The sequence below is a fragment of the Anser brachyrhynchus genome, assembly GCF_964034855.1.
Source record: "Anser brachyrhynchus genome assembly, chromosome: 3".
Lineage (NCBI taxonomy): Eukaryota > Metazoa > Chordata > Aves > Anseriformes > Anatidae > Anser > Anser brachyrhynchus.
The window spans coordinates 1,842,467-1,867,817 of NC_137696.1; the positions used below are offsets into that span (position 1 = coordinate 1,842,467).

Genomic DNA, 25,351 nt, shown 5'->3' on the forward strand with positions numbered 1-25,351 from the left:
GCAGGATGCAAAAGTGGTTGTGAAATGGTTCAGAAGGTACTGCTTGGAATGAAGATTTCCCTGTTTCATCAGGAAAAATCCACTGGGGGACCTGCTGGAGCAGGAGGGAAGAGTTGTGATGAGCTGAGCATGCAGAAGCCAGGCCAAGAAAGCTTCTGGGCTACGGGGTTATGGAGGCAGGGCTGATGGTTACAGAGGTGAGACTTGGGCAGTGCGGAGCACCATGTTTCCATCACCTGCCTTCTGTGCTGCTATTGCCTGCATGTATTTTGGGAGATATGTCACTCCCCTAGATCCCTGCAAAAAGTCCAATGACTTGTCATTTTGTGCCCGGGATGTCAAGGGAAGGAAGCTGAAGGTCGCCTGTTTTATCCAAAGCAGTGCCCACAGCAGTCAAGTTGTGCTAATTTGTAGGAAGGACCATTTTATACATCTCACCATGATGCATTTCAAAATCCACCAGTGCAGAAGTGAGGTGCTTTCAAAGCAGACTGGAAGTTAATCCAAAAGGAGTTTTTTTTCCCCCAATCTAAAGCCAGTTGAGAGTCCTTCTATTGACTTTGATGGGCTTTGGAGTAGTATCATGGAGACTTGATAGCTTGCTACATCAAGGAGGGAGGAAAAAAACCAGCTTTTCGTGTCCAATGCATGCACTGCACCCTTTGAAACCCAACTCAAACAAATGAAAAGCTTGCCATTTAGTAAGTGCCTCCTGCTCAGTGAGTAGTGAAGCTTTTTCCTTTCTTCCCTCTCCTCCACAACAAATTCTCACTAGGATTTTTTTCACTACAGACAGCAAACATAATTACACAACAGATCAGAACAGCTTACATAATGCCCTTTATAGAAACCTGCCTTACCTCAGAGGCATATTAGCATTTCTTATGGGTTTAAGGGGTAAGGGATTAATTACAGATTTTCAAAATATGCCTAATTACATATTTACTGGAGGAATAAATAATTCACGTTTCATATGTCGCCATGAAATGACTGTTTTCTTTTGAAGATTAAAAATTTGAGGCTCGAGGAATGTTGAAGTTCAAACTCCAAATAAAGGCTCCTAATCCTTTATAGATCAGCATTTTCCTCACATGAAAAAATACAGCAGAAATTCGCTCCTTCACCTGAGTGACTCACAGGCCCACTGAAATTTCTCACTTGGCAGTCCCTCAAATGAAATGAGTGCGGCATAAAAAAAACGTGATTTGTTCATTTACTTTGGCACTTGGGTAGCTTCAGCTAGGATTTCGGGAAGCACCTAAAAGACTGGAGAGCACGACTTTCCCCCATCCCTGGTTTTTGCATGGGGCTGAAGCAGGACCAACAGCATCGTTATGGGGGCAGTGGCTGGTGCCCTCCTCCGGGGCCAGCGCGGGGGCTGCTGCTCTGCCGTGCGTAGCGGCGGCAACCGGGGACTTACTCACGTGCTCGGGGAGAGCGCCTTTAAACGCTTCATGGCATTGGGTCGTTTAGAAGCATAAATCAGCGTGCCCCTTGCCTGACCTACCCTAACATACAGCCAGTGGTTTCCTCTGTTATATTTTATTTTATCCAGAGTTAGCGAGAAGAATATCCCTTCGGCATTTAGGGAATTATACAAATTATTACAGAAGGGCAAGTAGCTGCCTCCAGAAAGGAAATAACTGCTTCTGAGCATTTTATATAAAAAAAATGCTGCCTTCAACAACAATAATTGCCATGTTAACTACAACATATATAAATATATATATATTAATAACTACAGATGCCACAGGAGAGAAAGAAGGAAAGTCAGACCCCATGTGCCTGTACCACTGGTCTTGAGTTGGGCTTTGGTAGACTTACAAAGGAAGAGAGTAAATTGGAGACTTGAGCCCCATAATGCTTTTGTGCACATATGCATGACAGTCCAAATGCATCCACTCCAGTCCTGGTACATTATGGAAACTGGAAAAAGGCAGAAGAATGGCTTAGATGAAAGAAGACCTGGCTGGGTCACCCCTTGCTCACCCTACTCACAGGACGATGACCTATGGGACACATGGAAAACACTTCCCACTCTCCCCTGCTCTGTCCTCCAGCTCTGTGACGATCCTTAAAATAAAGCCAGTATGCTCCTTTAAAATAAAGATGTACAAGAAATATCGAATAGCATATATACGATCAATGGAGTCTACCTACACATCTACCAAGATTCCTAGAAAGCAGGAAAATAAACACTGAATTATAGCTTAGGCATAATTGCGATTAACTTGCAGAGTGGAACAAGCCCATGTGTTTGGACAGATATACAGAAATAGCAACTTGCTAATCAGCATTTTAGTTCTTCACAGGCAGAGCAATGTATGCAGAGTAACATAAGCCAAGATGACCTGATGCTTGGGAAGACTCTGGGCCCCATTTGGCCTTTCCTTGTACATCACCTTGTGCAAGTGGCTTAATCTTTCCGTGCCACACCTCCCTTAAAATGCTTTCCACTTTATAAGCTAAAATGATTGTATACAAACTAGTTATCAATTTAATCGAAGTAGGTGGAGAAGTGGAAACCCACTCTCATAATTACATTGGGAACAGAAAAGTTATTTCTACTTTGGAGCGTTTCAGAGAGTCTACTTTTTATATATTTTACACATTTTTCACCAGTTTAAAATCCATGGAAAAAGAAATACATTTTTTTCTTAGAACAATGTCTTACTTTCACTTCTGCTTTCAGTAGTAATTACCATAATAACGTATACTTTAAATCAGGCAAAAATACTCTGAGGAAAGTATTGATAAGATTGGTACAACCTACAGAGACGACACCATTGTACAATTTTGTCTACTAAAATATTCAGATTTCCTGGACAAAAGCTCACACACTTTATCAATGTGGTTTTTTATTAATAGCTATATATCAGAAATATTTAAGTGTAAATGCACAATTTAAGTTCTAAAATCATTTAAAGCAAGTAAAATACCTTACACTGATGGCATCATCAAATGGATAACGTCAATGGTACAAGGTGGTACAAGAGAGTAGCAGAGCATCTTTAGCCATAAGTACAAGCAGTGAACACTGTAGGACAGATTTATAAATGTACTGCCAGCCATTTAAAAAATCTTCTCCCTCTCTCGCCCACACAATATTAATTACCTGCACCAGCTTGTGCTAATTCATTTTCCTTACACCTCAGTAGAGGAAGATGGTATTCAAAGTAAGTAGCGTCAAGATACAGTGTAAAGAAGCTATGGATCCTCTGAAACTGCGTTTTTGGGGAAGGGGATGGAGGGGAGAGATAGAATAACACCTATAAGTTATGCTTCAAACTCTGTTTCATTCCCTGAGTCATGTAAATAAATATCCAGCCAGCTCAATCCCCATCCCACAGCTTCGGCGCAGCAACTCTAATTACTCATCTATAAACAATGCAGACGAGCCATCGCTCAATGCCGCGCTACGCCTCACGGCCACACGCTTTGCATTCTACCTAGGTAAATATTAAAATGAATATAATCTACTATATTTTAAGGGTAAAGTTATCTGCAAAGCCCAGTGATTCATGAGCTCTCCGAATGTACATAAAGTGCTTTAGTGAAAACATTTCCTAAGGGCCTGATCCAGTCATGCTTCTCAAACCCTCCGCAGCTGTCTAGACTGGAACAGAAAGGTCATTCAGCCACTGAAGGCCAATCTATCACTCCCATTAAAAAAGAAAATACCCGAACTGCTCCAAAGGTTCAATTTGTGGATTGGATTGGGAGATACGGAAAGAACAGCAAAGTTCCCGCTCCCCAGGGGGACAAAGGCTGGCACTGAGCCCGCACCCTTCCTGGGGCTCGTTTTGAGGCTCTGAGCAGAAAGCCAGAGGGCCCCAAGAAAACTCCTGACTCAAAGCACATCCCTTTTCCTTTTCTTTTTATTTTTGAAGTGCCCAGCCAATGCCACAAGGCAAGCAACCACTGTGTTCTTCCACACCAGGACCTTTGCTCTCTGTCTCCTTTCCCTCTGCACTGGAGGGCTCATGTTGGCAAAATCCAGAGTTCATGTCCCATGATAGCCGAAGTCAATGCTCATCTCAAGATTCTCCCCTAGCCTATAACTTACGGATGGAGCATCCTGCTTTCTCCAGGCTACGCATGGCCCTTCGCTGCCCTAACCCTGCTGCCAAAGCCTGCTGCAGAGAGTGCCCTGGAGATGCTGGAGATGCGTATTTCTCCCTCCTCCATTGCCACACAGAGACACCCAGGTCACTGCTGGGCTGCAGAAGATGCTCACCGGCTGAGGAAGAGCTTACTGCCCCTCCTGCAATTGCATATCGAGCTGTAAAATAACCCTGTATCCGGGGGTTCCCTGAGTGCTGCACAATCAGGGGGTGACCTGAGCATCATTAAGCTTGGGCAACTGGGACTGAAGAAGCCTCTGCAGAGGGCAGCTGGGAAAGCCCAAGAAGACAATGCCCAGCAGATGAGAATGGGGCATTTTTCCACCTCGAGCACAGGCAGCTCACCCAACTGCTATGGGTCAGCAGCAAAAGGAGCTGGATATCATTGCCCTGTGAGTTCCCTCCTCCCCAAAGCAGGGAAGAGCACAAAGAAGCCAGCGCGGGGAATGACAGCGCTGCTTGAAAAATGTATTCCAGCTGCTCTCCTTAAACTGCAAGCCACGGCCCAGTTGTTTGCGTTCACAAACATTTTTAAAGAGGCATTTCTGGGATCTGATAGGACCTGCCTACAGATGCAGACCTTTCAAAAAAAAAGGGAGGGAAGGAGACAAGAAAAGGAGACCTCCTCTTGGATCTCCTCTTTTCCATTCAGATTTCAACCACTAAATAAAATGTCAATTTTTTCCCTTCTTCATTAACCTTTGATGCTTATTGTACAGCCAGTTCCAGCGCTCGCGGGGTACTTGGGAGGATCAAATCACGGCATTCATTTTACTCAGGGCTTAGGCACAACTTGAACTGCAGTCCAAGACAGGAGGGAGGGATAGGGAGGGAAAAAGCAGAAGGCAAGGCTATTATCCCAATCCTGCCTCTTCAGCGGTTTACATGTTTAATAAAGATTGAATTTAGAGAGAGGGGAACCCCCAACTTAGTAATAATTCCCTTCACAAGTTCTACTATAATTAAAAAATAGAGGCAAGGTCATGACGAGTGCTATTGAAAATAACAGACAGACCTGTAATTATAGCAGGGCCTGCTAAACCAAGGGTTAAAGGTCTCTTAATACTCTGTCAGCATTTCCACTATAACCCCTCAGTTTCAGGGGTTTACAGCTCGCACATAAATATTTGCTGCAGGCCAAAAATGGCCCTTCAAGGGGTCAGCAAGAGGAGGTAAATTTTATTTACATATTTATAAAAAATGGCCTGGCTCCACAGAAGTGGTGTGTCCCACTGGCACAGTTCCTTGGGACGAGGAGGGAGTGCGCGACCGTATGGGGTGGGCAGAGGAGCTGGGAACACATTTAACCCAGAGCAAGTGGCTCCAGCTCCGTAGAAACCCTGTACAGAGGCAACGATCTGCAAATACAGTATGTATTATAAAACTGAATCCTTAAATAATAAGTCCATATTCCTACCATGAATTACACAGATAATCACTCCCACTGTTCAGCCAAGCATGCACATAAGTCTTTGAAAGATGAAAACCTAAGGCCTTGCTAGCATATTGGTTTAACTTAAATCAGTACTTTAATTGATTTATTTAAGCCAGTGCCAAACCCGGTGTGACTCCCTGATTTCTGCTGAAGAGCAGTTTATTTCATTTTAGTTCAAGAAAGCATATCTTGATTTCTTTTTTCCAAAGCATTCCTTCCTCCCGTTTTTCACTATCTATGTATTTATGTGACCTTGGGTTGACATCAGTTCAGTTCTTGAGGATAGAAGAGGCAAAACAGCCACGACCTTGTCCAGGGCTCCCTCCGTGAGGGACAGAGCCACTGCACATAAATAAGGGCTGTTGGGACGTCTCTGGCTGGTGCAACCACTTGCCACCCCTAATTTCAGCTGCCTACAGATTGGGGAACCTAAGCTGATGTTGCCATCTCTGCAAGTCCTACTTTCTTTTCTTTAAAAGAAACCCCCATGCTTCTGGCCCGCAGAAGAAAATAAATAACATCTAAAGCTTTACAAGCTCAAATTAACATCATGCAGAAAGCTTAGATCAGAAACAGAGAGTTCCAAAAGAAGGAAAAACAAAACAAAACAAAACAAAACACACAGGAGAAACTCTTCTCTCTTACTGGCATGATATATAAGCTAGCCTCCTGACTTTTGGGAGGTTATCTCACGATTTTCAAACGCCTGCCATTAGCAATCAAAATAAAGCCGGTTTGATTTGCAGCAAGAACTTCTCCATCTCCGCCTGGTTCAACCGGACTGCCCTTCTCACATGGCCTCGTGTTGCCCAGGCTCTTCAGTCTCGGCTTCATGCTCATTTAGAGGGACTGGTGACAGAGGAGTGAGAGCACGAAATGATCTGGGCTCTTCTCAAATTAATTTACTGGAGCTCTCTGATGAACGCAGTGGTCCAGAGGTGAAGGAAGGGAAAACTCAGCTAAAATGATTAACCAGGCAAACCCTTCCAGAAACTCTTCTTTCTTCTGTACCTTAAAATGTCACAAAATAATACATTTCTTTTCCTAGCTAACTTCAGCATCTTTTTCAATATGCTCCTAGAGGAGCTCTTTTTTTTTTTTTTAAGCAAAATTATATTGAGGATATATAACTTTTTTCTTTTTTTTTTTTCTTTTTAAAGTTTCTAACAAAATATTTATTGTGCAAAACCTGGAAGATAAAAAAGATGCAACTGTTTTTCTTGGTTTGTTTTGAGGTTATTTACTTAGGACTAAGCACCTCATTTTTCTTGTGTACAAAAAGTAATTATGCAGTCAAAAGAATTATGGCCCACATACTTCAAAACATATGAAAAATGTAAAACTTTATTACATACATTAATTTCTAACAAAGGACGTCTCCAGCATCAGTGTAACTGGTATGAGGCAGATAACTGATCTATGGTATATTCGTTGATGTTCCTCCCAAATGGGTTTTATAAAGGCAAACAAACAAATAAATAATTTCTTTCGTTATGTCTCGCTCTCTCTTATAAATTTCATCAGACTCATATGGGGAAGGAGGGTTGTCCATGGATTATTATTATTTTTTTTTTTATTAAGCTAAAATATTCTGCTCTAGCAATCTGTTCACCATGCTTTCCTTTTATTACCTGCACATCTCCCTGAACATCTCCCGCTTTTCTCAAACGATGCAGTTCCAGTTCCTGCCCAGGTCACTGGCCTGTTCTGTTATTTTTCTCCCTCCTTTTTCTTCCCCTGGTTGAATTTTGGTGAGTGTGACCAGCTCCTTCGTACTAAATCAGCTGGGCTGGGGGACCAAGGCAGGAGTTGTAAAAGCGAAGTTCACAGCATCCTTATCTTTAGCTGAGCCACTTTAACTTTCTAACTGTACATCTGGGTACCATATCCAAGAGGAAAAGGATAGCCATTTCAAACGTCAAAAATAACTGAAATCAGTTCTTCTCAGTGCCTCTCTTGAAGAAACAAAACAATATTGAAGTGTGAAAGACAGATTCAAGGTCGACTTATTCTTTAGCTTTAAATGAATAAATAATAAAAAACCTGAAATTTTTAATATTAATTCAATGACCTAATCAGATACCTCATGTCCTTCCAGTACACGTTTCTTTGTTGCTGCTGCTTTAAATGCAATATATCTATAAATATGTAAATTTATCTTGGTTAGGCACACCTTTTGCTCCATCGATACATGTGACAAAGTACTAGTAGGCCAGAGTAAAAAAGACTCATGGCATTCAACAAATAATACACACTCATAAATGCTGGGGGTTTCTGTTTCAGTGAGGCAAAGATACCACGCTAATTCAGCCAAACAGCAACTTCTACATCCCGATTACAGCACAGATGACTGCAGTATTTCATGTCACACTTGTGGTCAGCTCCTGGCATAGCCGGGCAACCAATGGGACAACTAAAACTGTGTTACTGAGCCTTAAGACCTAACATCAGTAATGATGACACGGTTGTTTGTTGGCATCTCGGTCCTCACTTTTATGGGCCTGGGCTAAACCAGGTGTATGGAAGCCTCCAAAAGGCAGAGAAATCCCCAGCTGAAGTTCTGGGTCTGAGCTCTCTAAATTTGGTGGACTTTTGAACTTGGAATAAGCATAGCATTTGGGGAGCTCAGGGCAAAGGGGAGGGAAAGATTTATTTCGAATTATACCTAAGCCATGAGAACCACAGTAACCCTAAAGGCTTCCAGCCTCAGAGCCAGCGAGCAACCCTGCCTTCCCCAGCCCCTGAGCTTTCCTGGGCTAACTTGAAAATCTGAAGCCACAAGTCTCTATTCTTTTGCACCTTGTTTAGTCCTCTCTCCCTCTATCTATCCACAAAAAAGCTTTCAGTGTTTCAGGCATACTCATCACAGGTATCATGAGAAAAGCAGACCAGGGCCAGTTCTCAATGGACTGTTTGTTTTGGGCTGAAATCTATCCACCTCCATTTCGGGCGTCCATCGGCTGAGCCACCATTTGACATGCCTGGCCCCAACAATCACAGGGGCTTGGCGGGTTAAAAATGCTAGGATTTCATTTTATTGCAGGGATATTATTCATTCTTGGGAAGGTTCAAAAGTACATGCGTCAACTTATGTCATCAGGGTCAAACAAAGTGGCATGCAGAATCCTAGCCAGATTGCATCGATGGAGGGGTCTGGAGGCAGAGCTGAAGAGCAAGGAGGAAGAAAAATTCTTTTCAGGGCATACTCTGGATCACTTCATCCTTCAGCAAGGGGAGGGCAGAAGGTAAAGGATCCCCTCTGAGAACATTACCCTGAACAGCGCGAACCGAAATTGAGTTGTGCACGTTTCACTGTGGTTTCCCCTGCTTCTTGCCCAGCGACATGCCGATGGGTAAGGCCATCCACTAACAATACTTCCTCAGTCGCCAAAACATGCCTCCAACATATACCAGCAAGCCCACAAGTACACACAGACTAGCACAATAATAGCATTAGATGCCATTAACAAGCTTTAGCCTTGTTTCTTTTCAGTGGAAAAACTATTTGACATCCCTCAAGCCCAGGCTCAGCACTGCTTGACCCTTTCCCTTCCCTGCCTACATTAAAAGAACAACTAAATAGTTGCACATAGAGAGAGCGGCCCCTCCTCACTCCAGGTGTCTGCATTTTACTCAGGGCCCCAAGCTTGATTCAGCTCATACAGTTTCTGACAAGCTTCAGCTGGCCCTCGTCACCAGACAGGCAGATCAATTAACAGAGGGATTTTTCTTCCCTAGCTCTCTTCCTGGACCTTTAACCCCTTGTGTGTCCTAATGCTCTAGGAAAGCAGGGCAAAAAAGCAATTGCCAGAAAAAAAAAAAAAAAAAAGGATTGTTTTTTTCTTTCTGCCATTTAAAGCTTTTTCTTTTTCCTTTGGATATTGTGGTTTTGCATTTTCTGCCCATCTCAGAACCCCACCTTTCTGTACAGTTTGGTTGTTCAAAACTTCTCATTTATTCCACCAGAACTGAAGATTTGGAAATTCCCTCTTCCCATTATTACTATTTTAAATCTCACTACGTTTTGCTATTGAAAGTAGTGAAAGGAATGAAGTTTAACATTTTCTTTGGGGTGGAGAGTTATTTTCCACTTGTTCATTTTTCTTTTTTTTTTTTTTTTCCCCACTGCACCAGTTTTTCCAGGTTGGCACATGGAAAAGATAAATTCTGGCTAAAGAGGCCAAAGACCAAGCCCATAGCTGACACTGTGAGCTTTCTCAAAGAAAAGTTGTCAGAGTACAAAAGCAAAGGAAAAAAAAAAAAGATTTTGTGGATGGAAAGGAATTGCAACAAAAAGGGTCAAGAAGAAAACGATTAAAAAAAGTTTCTAAAACTGCAAAATGGAAAATAAACTAAATAACTTCAAACTGGAAAAAAGCATAAATGGTTACAAATTGCCCCATGAAACAGAAACAATGTCAACATTGACAATTTTATTCTGCAATTTAATTATACCCCAATTTGTCTTTGGTGAGAGTGTACAAGAGAGCACGTCAATGGCATGAGAAGCTCCTTCAGCAACAGCAAAACATAATAAATAAATTTAATTGCTAGTGATAATAATTAGACGTTTCTGTGAAAAACAGTTCCCAGAACTACTGAAAACTATTGAGAAAAATAAATGTTATGGCTACTACAGGGAAATCCATTTAAATGTATTCATACTGATAAAATAACACTGGTGAGGTCTTTTAATTATTTTTACTTTGGGGGAAAAAGCAACAAAAAAACCCTCTCACAGTTTCTTAGGAGAAGCCTACACCCTTACTTGTAGAAATGGATTCTGCCTCTCACTTTAGTACCAAAGTAGTGCCACAGCAATAATGATAGTAATGATAAATGATAAATAATATAAATGCCACACAACCCATCAATGCTGCATCAACAATATACAAGCACACAAATCTAAAGGTGGAGAAACAAAAGTTGTTCTTCCATAAATAGCCTTCAGCTGGTGAAATACACCTCAGCACCAGCACACATCACTTTATCTGGCAGACAACAGCTTCAACTCTTCCTGGGTGGAAGTGATGGTTTCCTGCTATCTCTTCTGAACCCAGGTATACGTGCTTTCTCAGGAGAGGGTAGAAAACAAGAGGATGAAAAATCCCCTAGTGAAGTGGGCATAACAAATGTGAGCTGTCGGGCAGAGTTAAGGGTACAGCATCTCCTCTCTGGTTTACAGGGCGTGAGTTTCTTTGCAGGGAAGGAGGGGGAGGGCAGTTGGTAATCTTTCACTGTGTGTGAGGACTCCTTATCGTGGATTTGGTAACAGAGCACTATTTCTTGGACGGATGACTGCTGTTTAATCTTTTCAATGCTTGTCAGGAAACACGAAGTCACTACTGACACAGATTGGGAAGGCAGTAAATAGCGAAGGCGGGTCACTGATGCACAAAAGAAACAATCAGCGTGAGGAAGTGTTAAATGATTATCTTTAGGTAAACAGATTGGTGGGAATACTTACAGAAGGGAAGGACTCTCTCTCCTGGAAAGAAATGGCTCCAGAAAGAACATGGCACTCTGGTGGATACTTGGCTACACATTAGCTCCGGAGCTGGAAGGGTAACTTCACTCCTTAGGATATGTAAACAGGGGGATATAGGCTAGAAGCCCGAGGTAATATTATCTTTGTCTGTGGCACTGGTGTGACCACTAATGGAATAGCGAATCCAGTTCTGGTGCCTATGTTTCAAGAGGTTGTTGATAAATTAGAGAGAAGAGTCATGAGAATGGCTAAAGGACTAGAAAACACTGGGAGGATTAGAAAACAATTGTGAGAGGCTCAAGCAGCTCAGACTGTTTAGCTTAATAGAGAAAAGGTTAAGGAGTGACTTGCCCACAGTATACAAGAAGCTTCAGAGGAAACAGAAATTTGATGGAGGGCTCTTCAGTTTAACAAAGACATACATAAAACAAGATCTGATGTCTGCAGGTTGAAACTAGACAAATTCAAGCTAGAAATTAAAAGGAAATTTTTAACTGTGAGAACGCTTAGCAAATGGAACACTTTACTGAATATTGTGGTGACTTCTCCCTCGTGATGTATTTGAACACCAGTTTTGGAAGGTCTGATGAATGATATAGCATCATATAAAGAAAGACCTTAAAGGAGTCCTGTGTCCTTCACTAGGCAGAAAGGCACGCGAGATAATGGCATCACTTCTCTCGGTCTTTAGCATCCAACAATTTATAATCTGTGCTTTATGTCTAGACATACCTGGCTATCTTCACTGATGTGTAACAGCATGCCTGTTATTAAAAAGCCAGTTTTGGTCTGTTCATACTCTTATGCTGTTACCAGGGAATAGAGAACATGGCTCTTAGATGATACAAACGATACTGAAAACTTTCTAAAAGAGTTGTTGCTTCTGTTCACATCAATGCCAAAAAGAATAATCTTAATTTGTTAGTCCTACACAGTGCAAGCACAGAAGGCCAGTGACTCATTCCACTTCTCCCTTTTAGTCAGATTATGCCCAATTTTCACTTATAATTTGAGCGTAGATCTTGCCAGCAATTAATATTGCTGTCCTCAAATGGTCCCAGAGGGAAGCTCAGCAGGTCTGAAATAACAGGGTGTTTTTGTAAGGAGTTTATAAATGCACCACTGCAAACTTCAGAAGTGACCTCTCTGAAATGCAGAATTGCATTATCAGTGCTGATTTACTCTCAGATTCACAGTCCTGCTCATTGTATAATTCATTAAGGAGTGAGCCTAATGAGCTAAATGAATGCATTCTTCCACCACAGTTTAGATAACATTCCTGAGAGTAAACCACTCATGTCTACTTCTTCATTCATCCCTGCAACACTTTGCATGCAGTTAATTACTGTAGATTGGTTTCTTGTTGAATCAACAAGATTTGGCGGTAGGGCCCCTTTGAAAGTTAAAGCTAAGATGAGTAGTGCAATGGGCTGATCAATCCCATGGTCCCAAACATTTGTCAAATGGGATTTAATGAAAGAGGAGTGTCCCTGCTAACATGCTAAATCCAGCCTGTAATCCCCAGTATAACAAGAAAACAAAGACGTTTCCATCCCCTCCTATATCAGGAATAGAGATAGGATGATGGAATGAAGTGAACATAAAATAATTGTACACACAGAAGCTTATGCAAAAAGGCTTTGTTTGGAAGTGCTGGAAAGCCACTCACCCCGAAACAATGGGGCAAATTAGCATGCATCCAGCCCAAGGGTGCAAGCAGCACACACACACACTCCCGGTGACGGATGCTTAGCTCTTGCTGGGAGGTCACCACTACGAATCTTTCTTGAGAAGGCAGCATGTCAGATTTCAGACACTTTCCCTACAAATGGGCTTTTGCAGCTCAAAGGAGGAGGGGGGGAGCTTTTCGATCCAGATAATAAAGTCCATTTACATGAAAAGATGCCGCTTTCAATGACATGATTAATTTCGGAAATACCTGGCATCTGAATGAAGCAAAGACTTCAAGAGATGACTGATGATGAGAAAAGATAATTAGGCAAATGTCAAGAGTCAGTGTTTTGATTGGTGACTGAGAGGCTGGTCTGACTAGGTTATCGTATACTCATTCCAGATGGAAATGAAAGGTCTTTGTAGGGGAGAACAGGATGATCCCTTCACGGTTAAAGACAAACCCTCTTTAAGCCTAGATTTTTCCTGGGTTTCTCTCTATTGCAACCAGCAGTGAAGCCTCCTGCCCCAGCAAGTGCTCTACCTGAACAGCTTTTCAAATGGTACTGGACCAAGTTTGCCCCATTTGAACCTTAAAATGTTTTTATCATGACCAATATATCTTGCATTTTATTACTGAGTGGTCTTTGGCTTTTCAAAACATCCCAGGCTGACTTCTCCCCACCTCTCCAGAGCTGAAAGATAACACAGCCATTTTGCGGGGAGGATCAAAGACAGGCCCTTCCCCAGATGTGCCCAAACGCCCCCTCATCTTCCCACCAAATGCCTGGGGTAGCGACGTGGCACTGAGTGCTGGTGCCCTCCACAGGACAGATAACAAACCGAAGAGGATGCCGGGGACCCCAGCGAGGTGTACTCTGACAGGATTGTCCTTTTGGGATTGACGGATTATCTCCCCGTCAGAAAAGGAAGCATTCACAGGACCCTCTCCCTAATCCATCACAGCACTCCTGACCGCGCTTGCCACTGCTTGCCCCTTCTCCACGCACGCCGCTTTTGATTTGTGGACACGCTGGCTTTGTGCAGGCATATTTAATCCTCAGCAGGAAAACCGCCAGTGCTGGAGACCTCTCTGGGTTTCCAAATGTGTTCTCAGATGAGCTCAAAGCACAGCGTGCTTCGTTTCTCCATTGTTGCGGTGCAGACCAAGCATCAGACCTGGCTCACCATCTATTGAACCAGCTGCCAGCGAAGACCTCCTCTGCGAAGGCAGGCCAGGAGGAGCGGTCGATGAAGCACTGGTCTGCTAAGTCATACCTAATTTGGCTAGCCATCCAGCGCTGAGGCTGCTATTAGTTAATCTTCATGTAATTTGTTAAAGTAGGCTTTATGAAATACTGGAAATAATTGTCTCCCTCCCCTCTTCTGAATCCTGCAGCCGTGCACGGTTAGGGGTTTAATAACAGACTGTATCGTGCAGTCAGAAATGGTGAAGGTTTTATAGCAGTGCATTAGCCAGAGGTGGATAACCTATCTCTAGAGGCTTGATTGACTGGAAACATATTCTTAGCCTGCTTAAAACTGCTTAGAGTGTGTCACGGAGGTCCCCCAAAATAAAACGTTCAGTGTATTTAGTGAAACCCTACACCCTAAGTACATGTAAGGGCACTGTAAGATACTAATTAGGTTGTAACATAAAACACCATAAAAAGCAAAGCATGACATACAAAAAAATGTTTTAGCTCTGGCCAGCTCTTTCATGTTAGAGAAATACATTAAAAATATATTCATAGCAAATATACTGAGGCTTTGAATAGATCTGTTTCTAATAGTAGCCCATAGCTAGCAAAGATAGATATTGCTCATTATGGAGAAATTTCTACTTAGAATTGTCTTCAAATATTAGAAACTATCCTTATTTACTTTTTGTTTATACATATATTTAAAAAAACATCAGCTTCCACAAAAACCAGCAAATTAACATTTTGATGACACTGGTTATATGCATGCCCAGCACTTCCACCCCCCAATCTTTTTCCCAGGAAGGGTCAGGAAAAGGATGATACCAGATGAAAATAATGGTTCTGCAGGATGGCACACAAAACTAGAATAGTAAATGATGATAATAAATAATTTCAGAAGTGTAACACCAGATCTCTTCCTCTGAAATTTAAAATATTGCTCAAACACCTTTCACTGGAGCACTAGTAGAAAGTTGGTTGTTTTAAGGCGAAAGGCAAGTCTTCAGTTCTATCTCATGAAATCACTCACAAAGTACAAAAGCAGTGTCCTATTTTTTTTTTCCAGCATCTACAAATTCTGAGATTCTTAGTATTTTATTCTTTAGCCATTAGATGTCAGCCAAAAGATTTCCTCCATGCTTTTACACATTTCTTCTGTTACCTAGTGTCACTCAAATATACCACATTGTATAAATTAAAAACACGACCTCCTTAATAATGTTGGGAATTAGTATAATTTTTAAACATTTAAGAATATAATTATTTACCTGCATTATAAATATTAATGTAAAACATGTGTGACGTACTGAAAGAAACATACCTCAGCACTGTCAAGTACAAATCTAAATTTATCAAACAAAATTATGTGTACATACGTAGTTTTATAGGAAAAAAATCTAGGTGGGATAGATCCCAAAGCCTTTATAAACACCTCTAATGACACATACATAAATAGAATTTGTATTGTACAAAAACAACTGCATAGATTTAAATATTATCATACCACTACCAAAAGTTACCTTTGGAAAAAGCCTTGGCATTGTTACACGTTATTGAAAGGAATGAAGTGCTAATTTAATAAATATGTTGCTAGCTGTGTTCAAACTAAACACCAATAATGTATGTTTGTTGTTGTACGTGCATAAGGTTACGGATTGCAAAACCCCGTTAGGAAACAAGCTGCGTTTTATCAATGAATATATTCTTCTTGGGATTTTATGGCTTTGCTTTCATGTGGATGGTCACTTTTCCTCCTTTGTTTGGTAAAGGTACAGTTTATATTTCTTCTCAGATTTCGCATTTCCCTTGAAGGTTTTTGTGATTAACAATATAATATTTTTATTGAGTTATTTCACACACAAATGACTGGGCCCAAAGGGTATTCTAGGTTTACAAGATTTTACTAATAACTATGCTCCCCTTTGTATTAAAGCTGCTAATTAGTGCTTTTAAACAGCTCAACATTTAATTCTTTGAAGGCACCATATCAAGGGCTGATATAAAACTGTTTATGTCGAAGGATATATAAAATAAGAAGGTGTTAAACCCAACACAAATTGAGTGGCAGGGGGTTCCCTAAAGTGCTAATTTTATGTTTGTTTTCGTCTCATTTAAAGTTAAGATGTCTGCATTACAACAGTGATGTGTAACATGCTTTACATACAGATTAAGCAAAATGTGTCAATTTATGAGACTTATTTGCCTGGAGAGGTAGTCACTAGTAGTTTCATCAGTGTTTTTATGTGTGCATATATATATGTGTGTGCCTTTTTGCATGTGGGTACACAAAAATGCGTGTGTTTGTGTACACACAGCTCTATGAGTACCCCCACCCAGAGGAACTAAGTTTTATGTCCCTATTAGCTAGCCTCTGCATGTCCCTTTACTTCAGTGATTATGGAAAACTTATAACTAATTAATTATCTGAGATTGCTCATTTAAAATTTTTAAATATTTCATTTCATTTAAATACACTGTGAGATTTTAAGGCCACATTTATTTAATTGGTATTGCTAAACTGAACTGATTTATACACTCTGAGAATATTAGATGGCTGTAATAGAGGAATAAATGATTTTTCAGCTACATTTTACCCTCCTTTTTCCACGTTAGTCTTCAAAACACCCCAGAAATTCATTAGAAACAATGCAATTTTCACTCAAACGTGCCGTTTTCCTCTTATTAATGAGAACTGAAAAGCTGCTTTTTAGGAAACAAAACATGAAAATTTACATTTTTTGGGGGGGTCAAAGACATTGTCCATCCAAATAACATTTTGAACTCTGAATTTAACACTGTTTTAAAAATAATCATCAAGTAAATTTCTGGTTCTCACCAAGAACTGTGAATTGAATGAAAGTCTCAGCTGCCCATCTTCAGCTGACCCCACTCCAGCTCCTGAGAGCACCATCACTGCGATCCACTCTCTGCACCCACTTTCAGAGGTGTGGTAATTGTTTTCTGATACATCTCCATATCCATCTATAAAATAATGCAATATCCTGCAGACACTAGGGACCAGATCCTGAAAGTGAAACAGCTCAGTGCAGAATCCCACCCAAGCTACGTGTTGCTGGTGTAATTAATCAATTTACAGGTCTTGAGCTTGAGTACAGGTGTAGTCATTTCAGGGTTCACATGCAAAACTGATGAGAATTTATTTATGCAACCTAGCGGCTGTGCATAATTATCTACTAAACGTAATTTACATAGCACCAAAAGTGTTTGATGCAAACATTAAGATGGAAAATGTCACTAAGATAAAGCTGCAAGAGGCAGGGGGGAATGGAAAACTATCTGCCAGCTGGGATAACAAATACATCCATTTTATCTACTAATGCTATATCTTATTGCAAAGAAGTGGAAGATAAGAACTAAATATCCAGCCTTTGCTTAGTATAGTGAACTTTGTTGAGAGTTCCTGTCTTAAACTACATTTGGTTCTGCCTTTTCACTTTCGATAGACGAGTATTAGACATCAAAATCTGGCTGTACTGGTCAATGTACAAACACATGCTAAAAATAGACTTTCCCCATAGATATCAGCCTGAGTAGACTGCCTGTTTGTGAACAGATGATAATGTAAGAAGAATATGAGCAATAGCATCTTTGTGAGATTGTTACTTCAAGAACAGTGCTTCGCCACTATGTTATGTTTATTTAGGCAAGTGTTTTTCTGCTTTTGGTAGGATGAATCACTTTGCGACCAACGCTATGCTGAGCACAAATGTTTTGGCCTGTTTATTTTATATGTATGTACAAAGGCAGTGGGTGGAAATGAATTGGCTAAACTCAAGATTTTCTTAGTATGATCTTGAGTAAAATCCAGCGTGGCTTTTTTAGAACTCTGTTTCAAAAGGCCTGTTAAAGCTTTATCTCATTTCCAAAGTATATGATCAGCTGGCATTCTCAAAGCAGTAGTAGCAATGCTGTCCCCACAACTTCAGGAGCAAGCACTAGGTGCCTCTGATTTATGCACCTCCCCACACACTGAAGTATCTAGAAAGACATATATATTGCTTAATGTTCCAAATTTAACGTGAAATTCCATATATAGTGCTCTATAGTTGCCTCAGTATTAGAACCTAAAATATACCGATTTCTCATTTTCATGGTCTCTGTTTCTCTGTTCCTGATCTCAGCTTCCCCTGAAGAGCCTCTGGGAGCAAGAAAAATTGGAAAGTTGCCCTGACTCTCATTCTGCCCTGACACATGTGTTGGTATGCTTCAGAGCAGCCTAGAGGCAGCTTCAACAAATAACATCTGGCAGCTTGCCTCCATGACTTGGATTTATCCTACTGAACTTTAGGCACACACACTGAGGCATCTTTGGTGGGAGCCCATCACTTTGTTTCCTCTCTAGGCAATAAAGACAGCCATATCCAAAATGGCCATCCCCAAGGCACACAGGATTTGGTTTTCTTTATAAATTAATCTCATAAAAGAAGAAAAGAAAAGCAGTTGTGATATGAACTCCAGACCAAACAGAAATGGGAGAGCAGCTCTGCCATTTCTCCTTTTAGCAGCTCTGGAAACCTGGCCATTTACCTACTGATACCTGTTTTTTTTTTTTTTTTTTTTTACTGTACAGCATAAAGGGTTGCCCATTGTAGCTGAACATTTAGGAAAGTCAGAAATTCTCTGCCTGTCTGGTCATTTACACTACCAGGAGACACACCAGCTTTCTCCTTTGCTTCTCTGTGAACTTACTGTACTGAAGAGTTGCTTCATAGGACTGCATGACAGTCCAACTCCTAATAAATCCCACCTGACTGAAATGAATTAGGTCTGGGAATATGCGTTCCAGATTATTAACCAGCACCTTTGCAAGTAACTTACCATCCACATTTATTAAAGATATTGGGTGATAATTTGTGCAGTGTTCTGGATCTCTCCCTGGTCTAAGAATTATGATAATTAGTGCTCAGAGAGAGGATGTCACTCATATGTTTCTCAGGGTGCTGAGAATAGCATATCATTACACTCCTTTTAGATTTGAGATGGATAACTCCAAGACTGTTGCTATTTTTTAACCTTGGCCAGCCAGGAGGCCACTTGGTCAAGTGGATGGAGGCTCAAAGTGAGGGTCAGGGGACCTGTGCTCCAGCTCCAGCACGGAACATCTTTGCCAGCACACAACAGTGTGCTGGCCGGCCCCTAATTTCCAGCTGCAAATGAGAATAAAGATCTCCAAGGCTGGAGTTCAATTTCAGGAGGTCCCTGCCCAAGAGGAAACGCTAAGCTTGGTAAAATGCGTGAAATAGAAAGTACCTGCATCTTTGGTGCATAGTGCCAGGTGAGGATCTGATGATAATTCAGCTGGCTGTAAAGTGAGAGACCACTCCAGGAGGAAGGATCAGTGCCTTAGAGAGACCACTCTGAAAAGCCTTGTAAGACCTTAAAAAATGCAGAAAATGGCAGAAGATAATAAACTACATCTGCATTTGGAGACATCAGAAAGCAGGTCCTTGAATTCTAGGAGATAATTTAAGAAGAAAATGATAAACTCCCCCAGGAACCTAAATATTAAATTTGTTTCTGTAAGTGGACTTTTACTACCCAAAGTCCTTAGATCCCAAACAACCAATCTGCCAGAATGACCCAAATAGAAGGCCTTACTGATACACTCGCAGTGCAGATTCAAGAGATGGTTAGCCATGTCCTTCATCTGAATTACATCAATCCCGCAACGTTATCTGAAAATCTCTAGCCTTTAGATTCCTCTGTTTGAATATGATGTTTTCACACCACTTTCCTGGAAGAGAAAGTAATCTGTGTTTCCACATCTTTATTTCTATGTGCACTCATGCAGACACAAAAAAGACTGTGATAACAGTACCATCAGCTAGGTTTTCTTCACCTCTCTGAAAAACTTTGTTTATTTCATAGCTAGTCATTAAACAGTCCAATAATTTCCATCGTGCTATTTTGGGGGATGGAAAAAAACCCAAGTTTCTCCTTCAACAATGTATTCCTGCTTGGCTTTCATCAAAGAGTTAAACAGCCAAGGGCTTTTAGCATCTCATTTCACTTACACACATAGGCCATTATAACCTGCATAAACAAGGATGACAAGTTGAGATTAATGAAGGTCCCAAAGTGACAGAACAATTTAATTGTCAGAAATCATAGGAGGTGAACTTTGCCAGTGTATTTATATAAGACTGCCAGAGTCTAAAAACTTCCCTAATTGATTATGACCAATAAGTAATAACACTGGAAGCAGTTTTCTGGTATACAAACAAGAAATGACCCCAAACAGTTAATAGTGGTATTAAGATGCATAATATAAGAATATTAGATTGATAAAATAAATGACCAATAACACTCCACAAATAATTGTAGTGTTTACACTTTCAAGTAGAGCAGAGGAAAACTGCAGCGCTGACAAAAGTCAAATGAAGTGGTCTGATTATAGAGAAACAACTTGCAACAACCAAGCAGAGAGCCTTACACTGATATGACTGCAGCAGAGGCAAGCAAAAACCCATTGAATCTGTAGTGCAATGCTGTTCCTTCTCTCTTGTACTTTAAGAAAGTTTTAGGCTTATTTTCTGCAAGAATCTTAAAATTATTGTGCATGTTTGCTCTGAAGGAGTTAAAACAGTGCTACGTAAACATACACACACACACACAGAGTTCTGATACTAATTAAGGTGGACAAGCCATAATAAATCTCTCTTCTAACCTTTGGAAGAGTCACCAGGTAATTCAAAACTCAAGCTACAACCCACAGCCCTTTGTGTTTTTGAATTCCAGGGATTCATTCAGTTGTTGCCTAAATATACGATCGCCTTTAGAGCTCACCACCTCAACTGGAAGCCTGCTCAACCTGTTCCCTTGCCTTTCTAGGATCGTATCTCCTTATTTTTCACTTCCACATATCCTGTCTTATGTTCTATTTATATCTTCTAGTCAGGCTTCTCCAATGATCCCAAGCAAATCATCAAGCTAATTTGAATAACTTAGAGAGCTGGAATAACCTCTTTTTTATTTTTTTTTCTATATTTTTTTCCAGAAGGCAAGTAACTAATTGTGCTGGCAGTATTTCCCTTTCTAAATATAAAGAATATCTCTTCATTCCAGTAATATTTTACTTAAATGGCTGCCAGGGATGGCTGTATAATTGATCCTGCCTTAGAGCAGGAGAACAGAATATATGACCTATGGAGTTTCCTTCCAGTCTTACATTTCAGTGATTCTCTAATGATAAAGGAAAAAGGCAGCACTTAATGCATTTCACTCATATCACCTCATAACTGTCCCTTCACATGACTAAATCAGGCTCATTTCACCATCTTGTCCTCCTATTTACAATGGCACGTGTCAACTTAGCTATTCCAAACTTCTTCCAATAAGCAAACCAAACAGGATACTGTAGACCACGCTCTGCCTCAATATACATGAGTTGCACTCATTAGATCAAAGGGAAAGGTAAATATAGCTGAGGCAGAAATTGTCTCCATATGTCATATGCAGCCTAACTGGTGTTCTATAAAATGATACTTACTGTCACCAGCAATTTGTGAAAACACTCCCAATTTCTCTGGGATCTTCCCCTTGCTATTCTTTTCAAACACTTAGAGAAAGGTTAGATTTTAACAGGATTTTTTTTGCAAGCAGAAAGTCTACATTTACTTTTCAACAAGAGCCTGAAAACCTCAGTCCCAAATGCATTACATGCCTTTGGAGTGCAGAAAGAAAGTGCCCACATTTCAATTTAGATTAGTTAGACACATCTTGATAAAAGCAGAGGTCTGACTAACCTTCCTTACTGCTGCTTTGAGCAGGGCACACGCAGCATTAAGGGCAAACTCCTCTCAAGTTTAGCTTCTCCCTTCATGAATATATTATCTGCAGGATTTTTAGCACATATTTTTCTGTTTTTGAAAATAGCCAGACAAATACTTTGTGTAAACTTTTTTCAGACAGTAGATAACTTCTAGCTGCTGCTTGGCTGATGTGTTTTTGAGAAATGAATAATCAAAATTCATGGTGTGCTGTCTGGTCCCCAATGCATTTTAATTCTTTGATCAGATAAATGTAATTGGTTCAAAAAAAAAAAAAAAAAGTATATGTCTTGAAGGGCCAGGAAAATGAATTCAAAATGTGCTTTCACAACCAGTTAAGGTTATTTACAGAGAGGCTGGGCCTCTACAACCTTTTCCCCTAAAATTTGTAGTGTTTATTTACAGAATGTGAAGGAAAAGGAGCATTGAATCTAACCCTGAAGGGTTAACAAGATGTACTTTTGGGGGAAGGCTCAGGTCACACTCCTATTGAGCCAACTAGGCATTCAAGCCTTTTAACATCATTAAAATCCTCACCGATAACAAAACCCAAGCTCCTCAGCCTCCTTACGCCACCCCCAGTTGGAAAGCTGGGAGCCCAGCTCACAGCGGCATTGGGAAGGACAAGCCCCAACCATCACGCTTTGGCTCTGGCACTTTTGCTTGATAAGTCCAAAACAGTCCAGTTTGACAGGCCCTTTATATGCAAGCTTGAAAAATAACCTATTTAGCATTCCCCAGCTCCAGCACATGATTTCACTGGGAAACTATGCAAAAGATACTTTGGAAATAAATATGCACAAGAAATTACAACTCTGTCTGAATGACCCCCTACCTTGGAATGTCTAGAACTGTGAGAATTATAAGGTCAGGAAATATGTACAGGCCTAGTGCCTCGAAAAGTTACTATTCCTTATTAGGAATCTGCGCAGACATGGAAGCAGGAGTTGTATAAACTAAAAGGAAGATTTTTTCCTGTCGCTTACATGCCTAGTCCTTGACCTATCCCATTTATAGTTTCCTTTAAGATACTATGCATTGCAAGTTCATTTGTTTCCTAGTAGTCCTCCAGCAGTGATCTGCAAATCCAGCCAATACTTCAGCCAGAGCAGGGCTATGTAAGCAGAAGCTTTAGATTTATATGCCTGTAAAATCACAGGTATTCATTTATATCACTGCTAACAATTTTGAGCTCCGAGTCTACAATTTCCAGGTAAAAGGTATCCTTACTCTCTGTCTGAAAATTTTAAATGCAGACATATAGAACTGTTTAGTCTGCTTTACTATAAATAGGAGGTAATATGTTATTTCAAACAAAAAGCATACCATAAACTACACACTTAATTTTGACAGATTGTGCTTTCCTATATATGGCTCGGTCCTGCTGTGCTTTCATGGATCAAACTCCCATTGACTTCAGCAGTGTCTCCTAACAGTGCAATTCCAAATATTGCCTTTTGTTATATTTCACACATTCATTTTTTTTCCCTAATCCTTTCCTCTGCATAGAAGTACTGTATTTACAATATTCAGCTGTAGGCTTGCACAGGCTACACAAAAGCATCTTACGAGCTGAAAAGTGCTTGCAAGAAGCAATCCTTTCCCCCCACCTCTCAAATGACATAATTGGACAAGTCTCAAAATTCAGGAGAATACCACTGCTGCAGATCACCCCCGAAATCTGCAAAAGGAAAATAACTGCTTTTACATCAGAGATAACCTTTCAGCTAACTTTCTCCTCTGCGTCCCTCCCAGTTTGCAGTTAAATTGCACGGTGTGTTTACTCTTCCAGTGAACAGACCCATTATATGACTTAAAGTGTTAGCGTACACAGCACTGACATGTCCATTACATCCATGCACACTGATACCTAGATTACAGAGAAGTTCAGGTTACCCAATTAAGAACTTGAGCTGCATTTTGGAAACCGAGAAGCAGGAGAGAGCTCTGGTTAGGGTATTTCAGTTTATGCACTGATAAAGACATCGTCTGTTTGCAGAATCTTGGTCTGCCGAGTTGCAACAGAAGGAGAGTGGAACTGAAGAGAAAGACCCAAGCCCAAATATCATTTCAAAGTGCTGGCTTGTAGTTTAGCTTCTGGGAACTGAAAAAAGGAGACTGGGGAGATGTGGTTTGTCCTCCTGCCAGAGTGGAGGAGCAGTCTGGCGGATGGGCATGGGTAAAACCCACTGCATGGGGCCCATCACTCTTAGGGCAACATGCCTTGTCCCTGTGTCCGATGGCCACTTTACGCTCTGCCTCCTTGTTTGCATGGGGCCTCAAGCTTCAGGCCAAACAGTCTGCATAACCATTGACGCAAATAGCAAGTTAATTAAAAAAAAAATAAAAATCCAAACCCTGCTGTATCAGAAATATGGCCCTGCCAGCACTTACCTTCCCAGTGCTTCATAGGAAAACCAGGGCAGATTTTGCCAAATGCCTTTTTGATTTGAGCCTACCATTGGTTATCAGCCAATGTTAGCTTTAATTAAAATAAACTAAAAATAGTGCAAGAGCTTTTCTGATCCTTTAGTTAAGCTGAAAACATAAGTATTATAACTGCTAGCAATGTCCAGTGACTTAGAACTGGAAGACTGAAAAACCAATCTCATGGCAGGGAATAAGGCTCGTGTCTTCGACGCCGCTCTTGCAAGGGGTCTGAGTCCCAATTATGAATGCTGGGGGTTGGCAGCACCGCTCTGTACTGGTATAAATAACTCATGTGCTGTGGGACAGCAGCGCTCCTTCCTCTGCGCTTTGAGACCGCTCCTTTTCTCCCTGGTAAGGCCGTGCCGTGAATCATTTCAGGTTAATGGGAGATTCTCCGGCAACTTCAATGGGAGCAGAACTGAACCTTAAGCAGTTGTCAGAGGACGACACAGATAAAGGCGGCTGTAGCCGCTTCCATTTTATTTAAAGATGTTGTTACGTGCTTTGACAGTTCAACCCTGCACATTTAAACATTCAGTTACTGCAGCTTTAGTGAAAGTGATTCTCGCTAGCAATACAAATCTCTGGTTACCAAACATTTACTTTATGCTCTCAAAAAGATAATCTAACAACATTTGGCGTTTTCTGTTTCCAAATAAAAGGAATTCATGATATCCCCTTGTGTTATTGTTACGGACTGTACAGCTAAATTTAACTCCTTTATCTTATGCTGATCTTTCAAATAAAGTTCATTATTATATCAGGTATGTTCACGGTTAGCAATGATTGTTTAATATTAAACACCCTTTGCCAGTAAATCTCCATATATAATTGACTGTTACAATCTTGGTTACAGCTGTTCCAATAATAAAAGCTCTAATTAAAATCACATTCAGATTTCCGAGATAACCACTTTGGCCTCGCTCACAGCAAATAGTACCTTGTAACTGTCCCAGAGACCAGAGGGAGACCATTTCTCCAAGAAAGCCCCTGATCAATGGAAGACTGCAGGATATGTTCCTCTGTTTCATTTGCTAATAACAAAGAAGGAGCTGAAATTTTGATGCTTTCAGGCATATTTCTAGCCACTCAAATTCTTTAGCGGCAAGAAGTCCAGATGAACTTTTGAACTATGAGACTTAGCTGAAAATCTATATCAGATTCTTTCACTTCCTACAATGTTTTTGTAGTGTGTTTTTCTAATATTTTTC

At 40.7% G+C, this 25,351-nt stretch overlaps 1 protein-coding gene across 1 annotated transcript in view; it reads right to left on the minus strand.

Moving 5' to 3' along the window:
* Window positions 1-25,351, minus strand: part of LOC308192979 (uncharacterized protein) — a 197,194-nt gene that overhangs the window by 36,767 nt on the left and 135,076 nt on the right. The gene's annotated exons all lie outside the window — the stretch shown is intronic.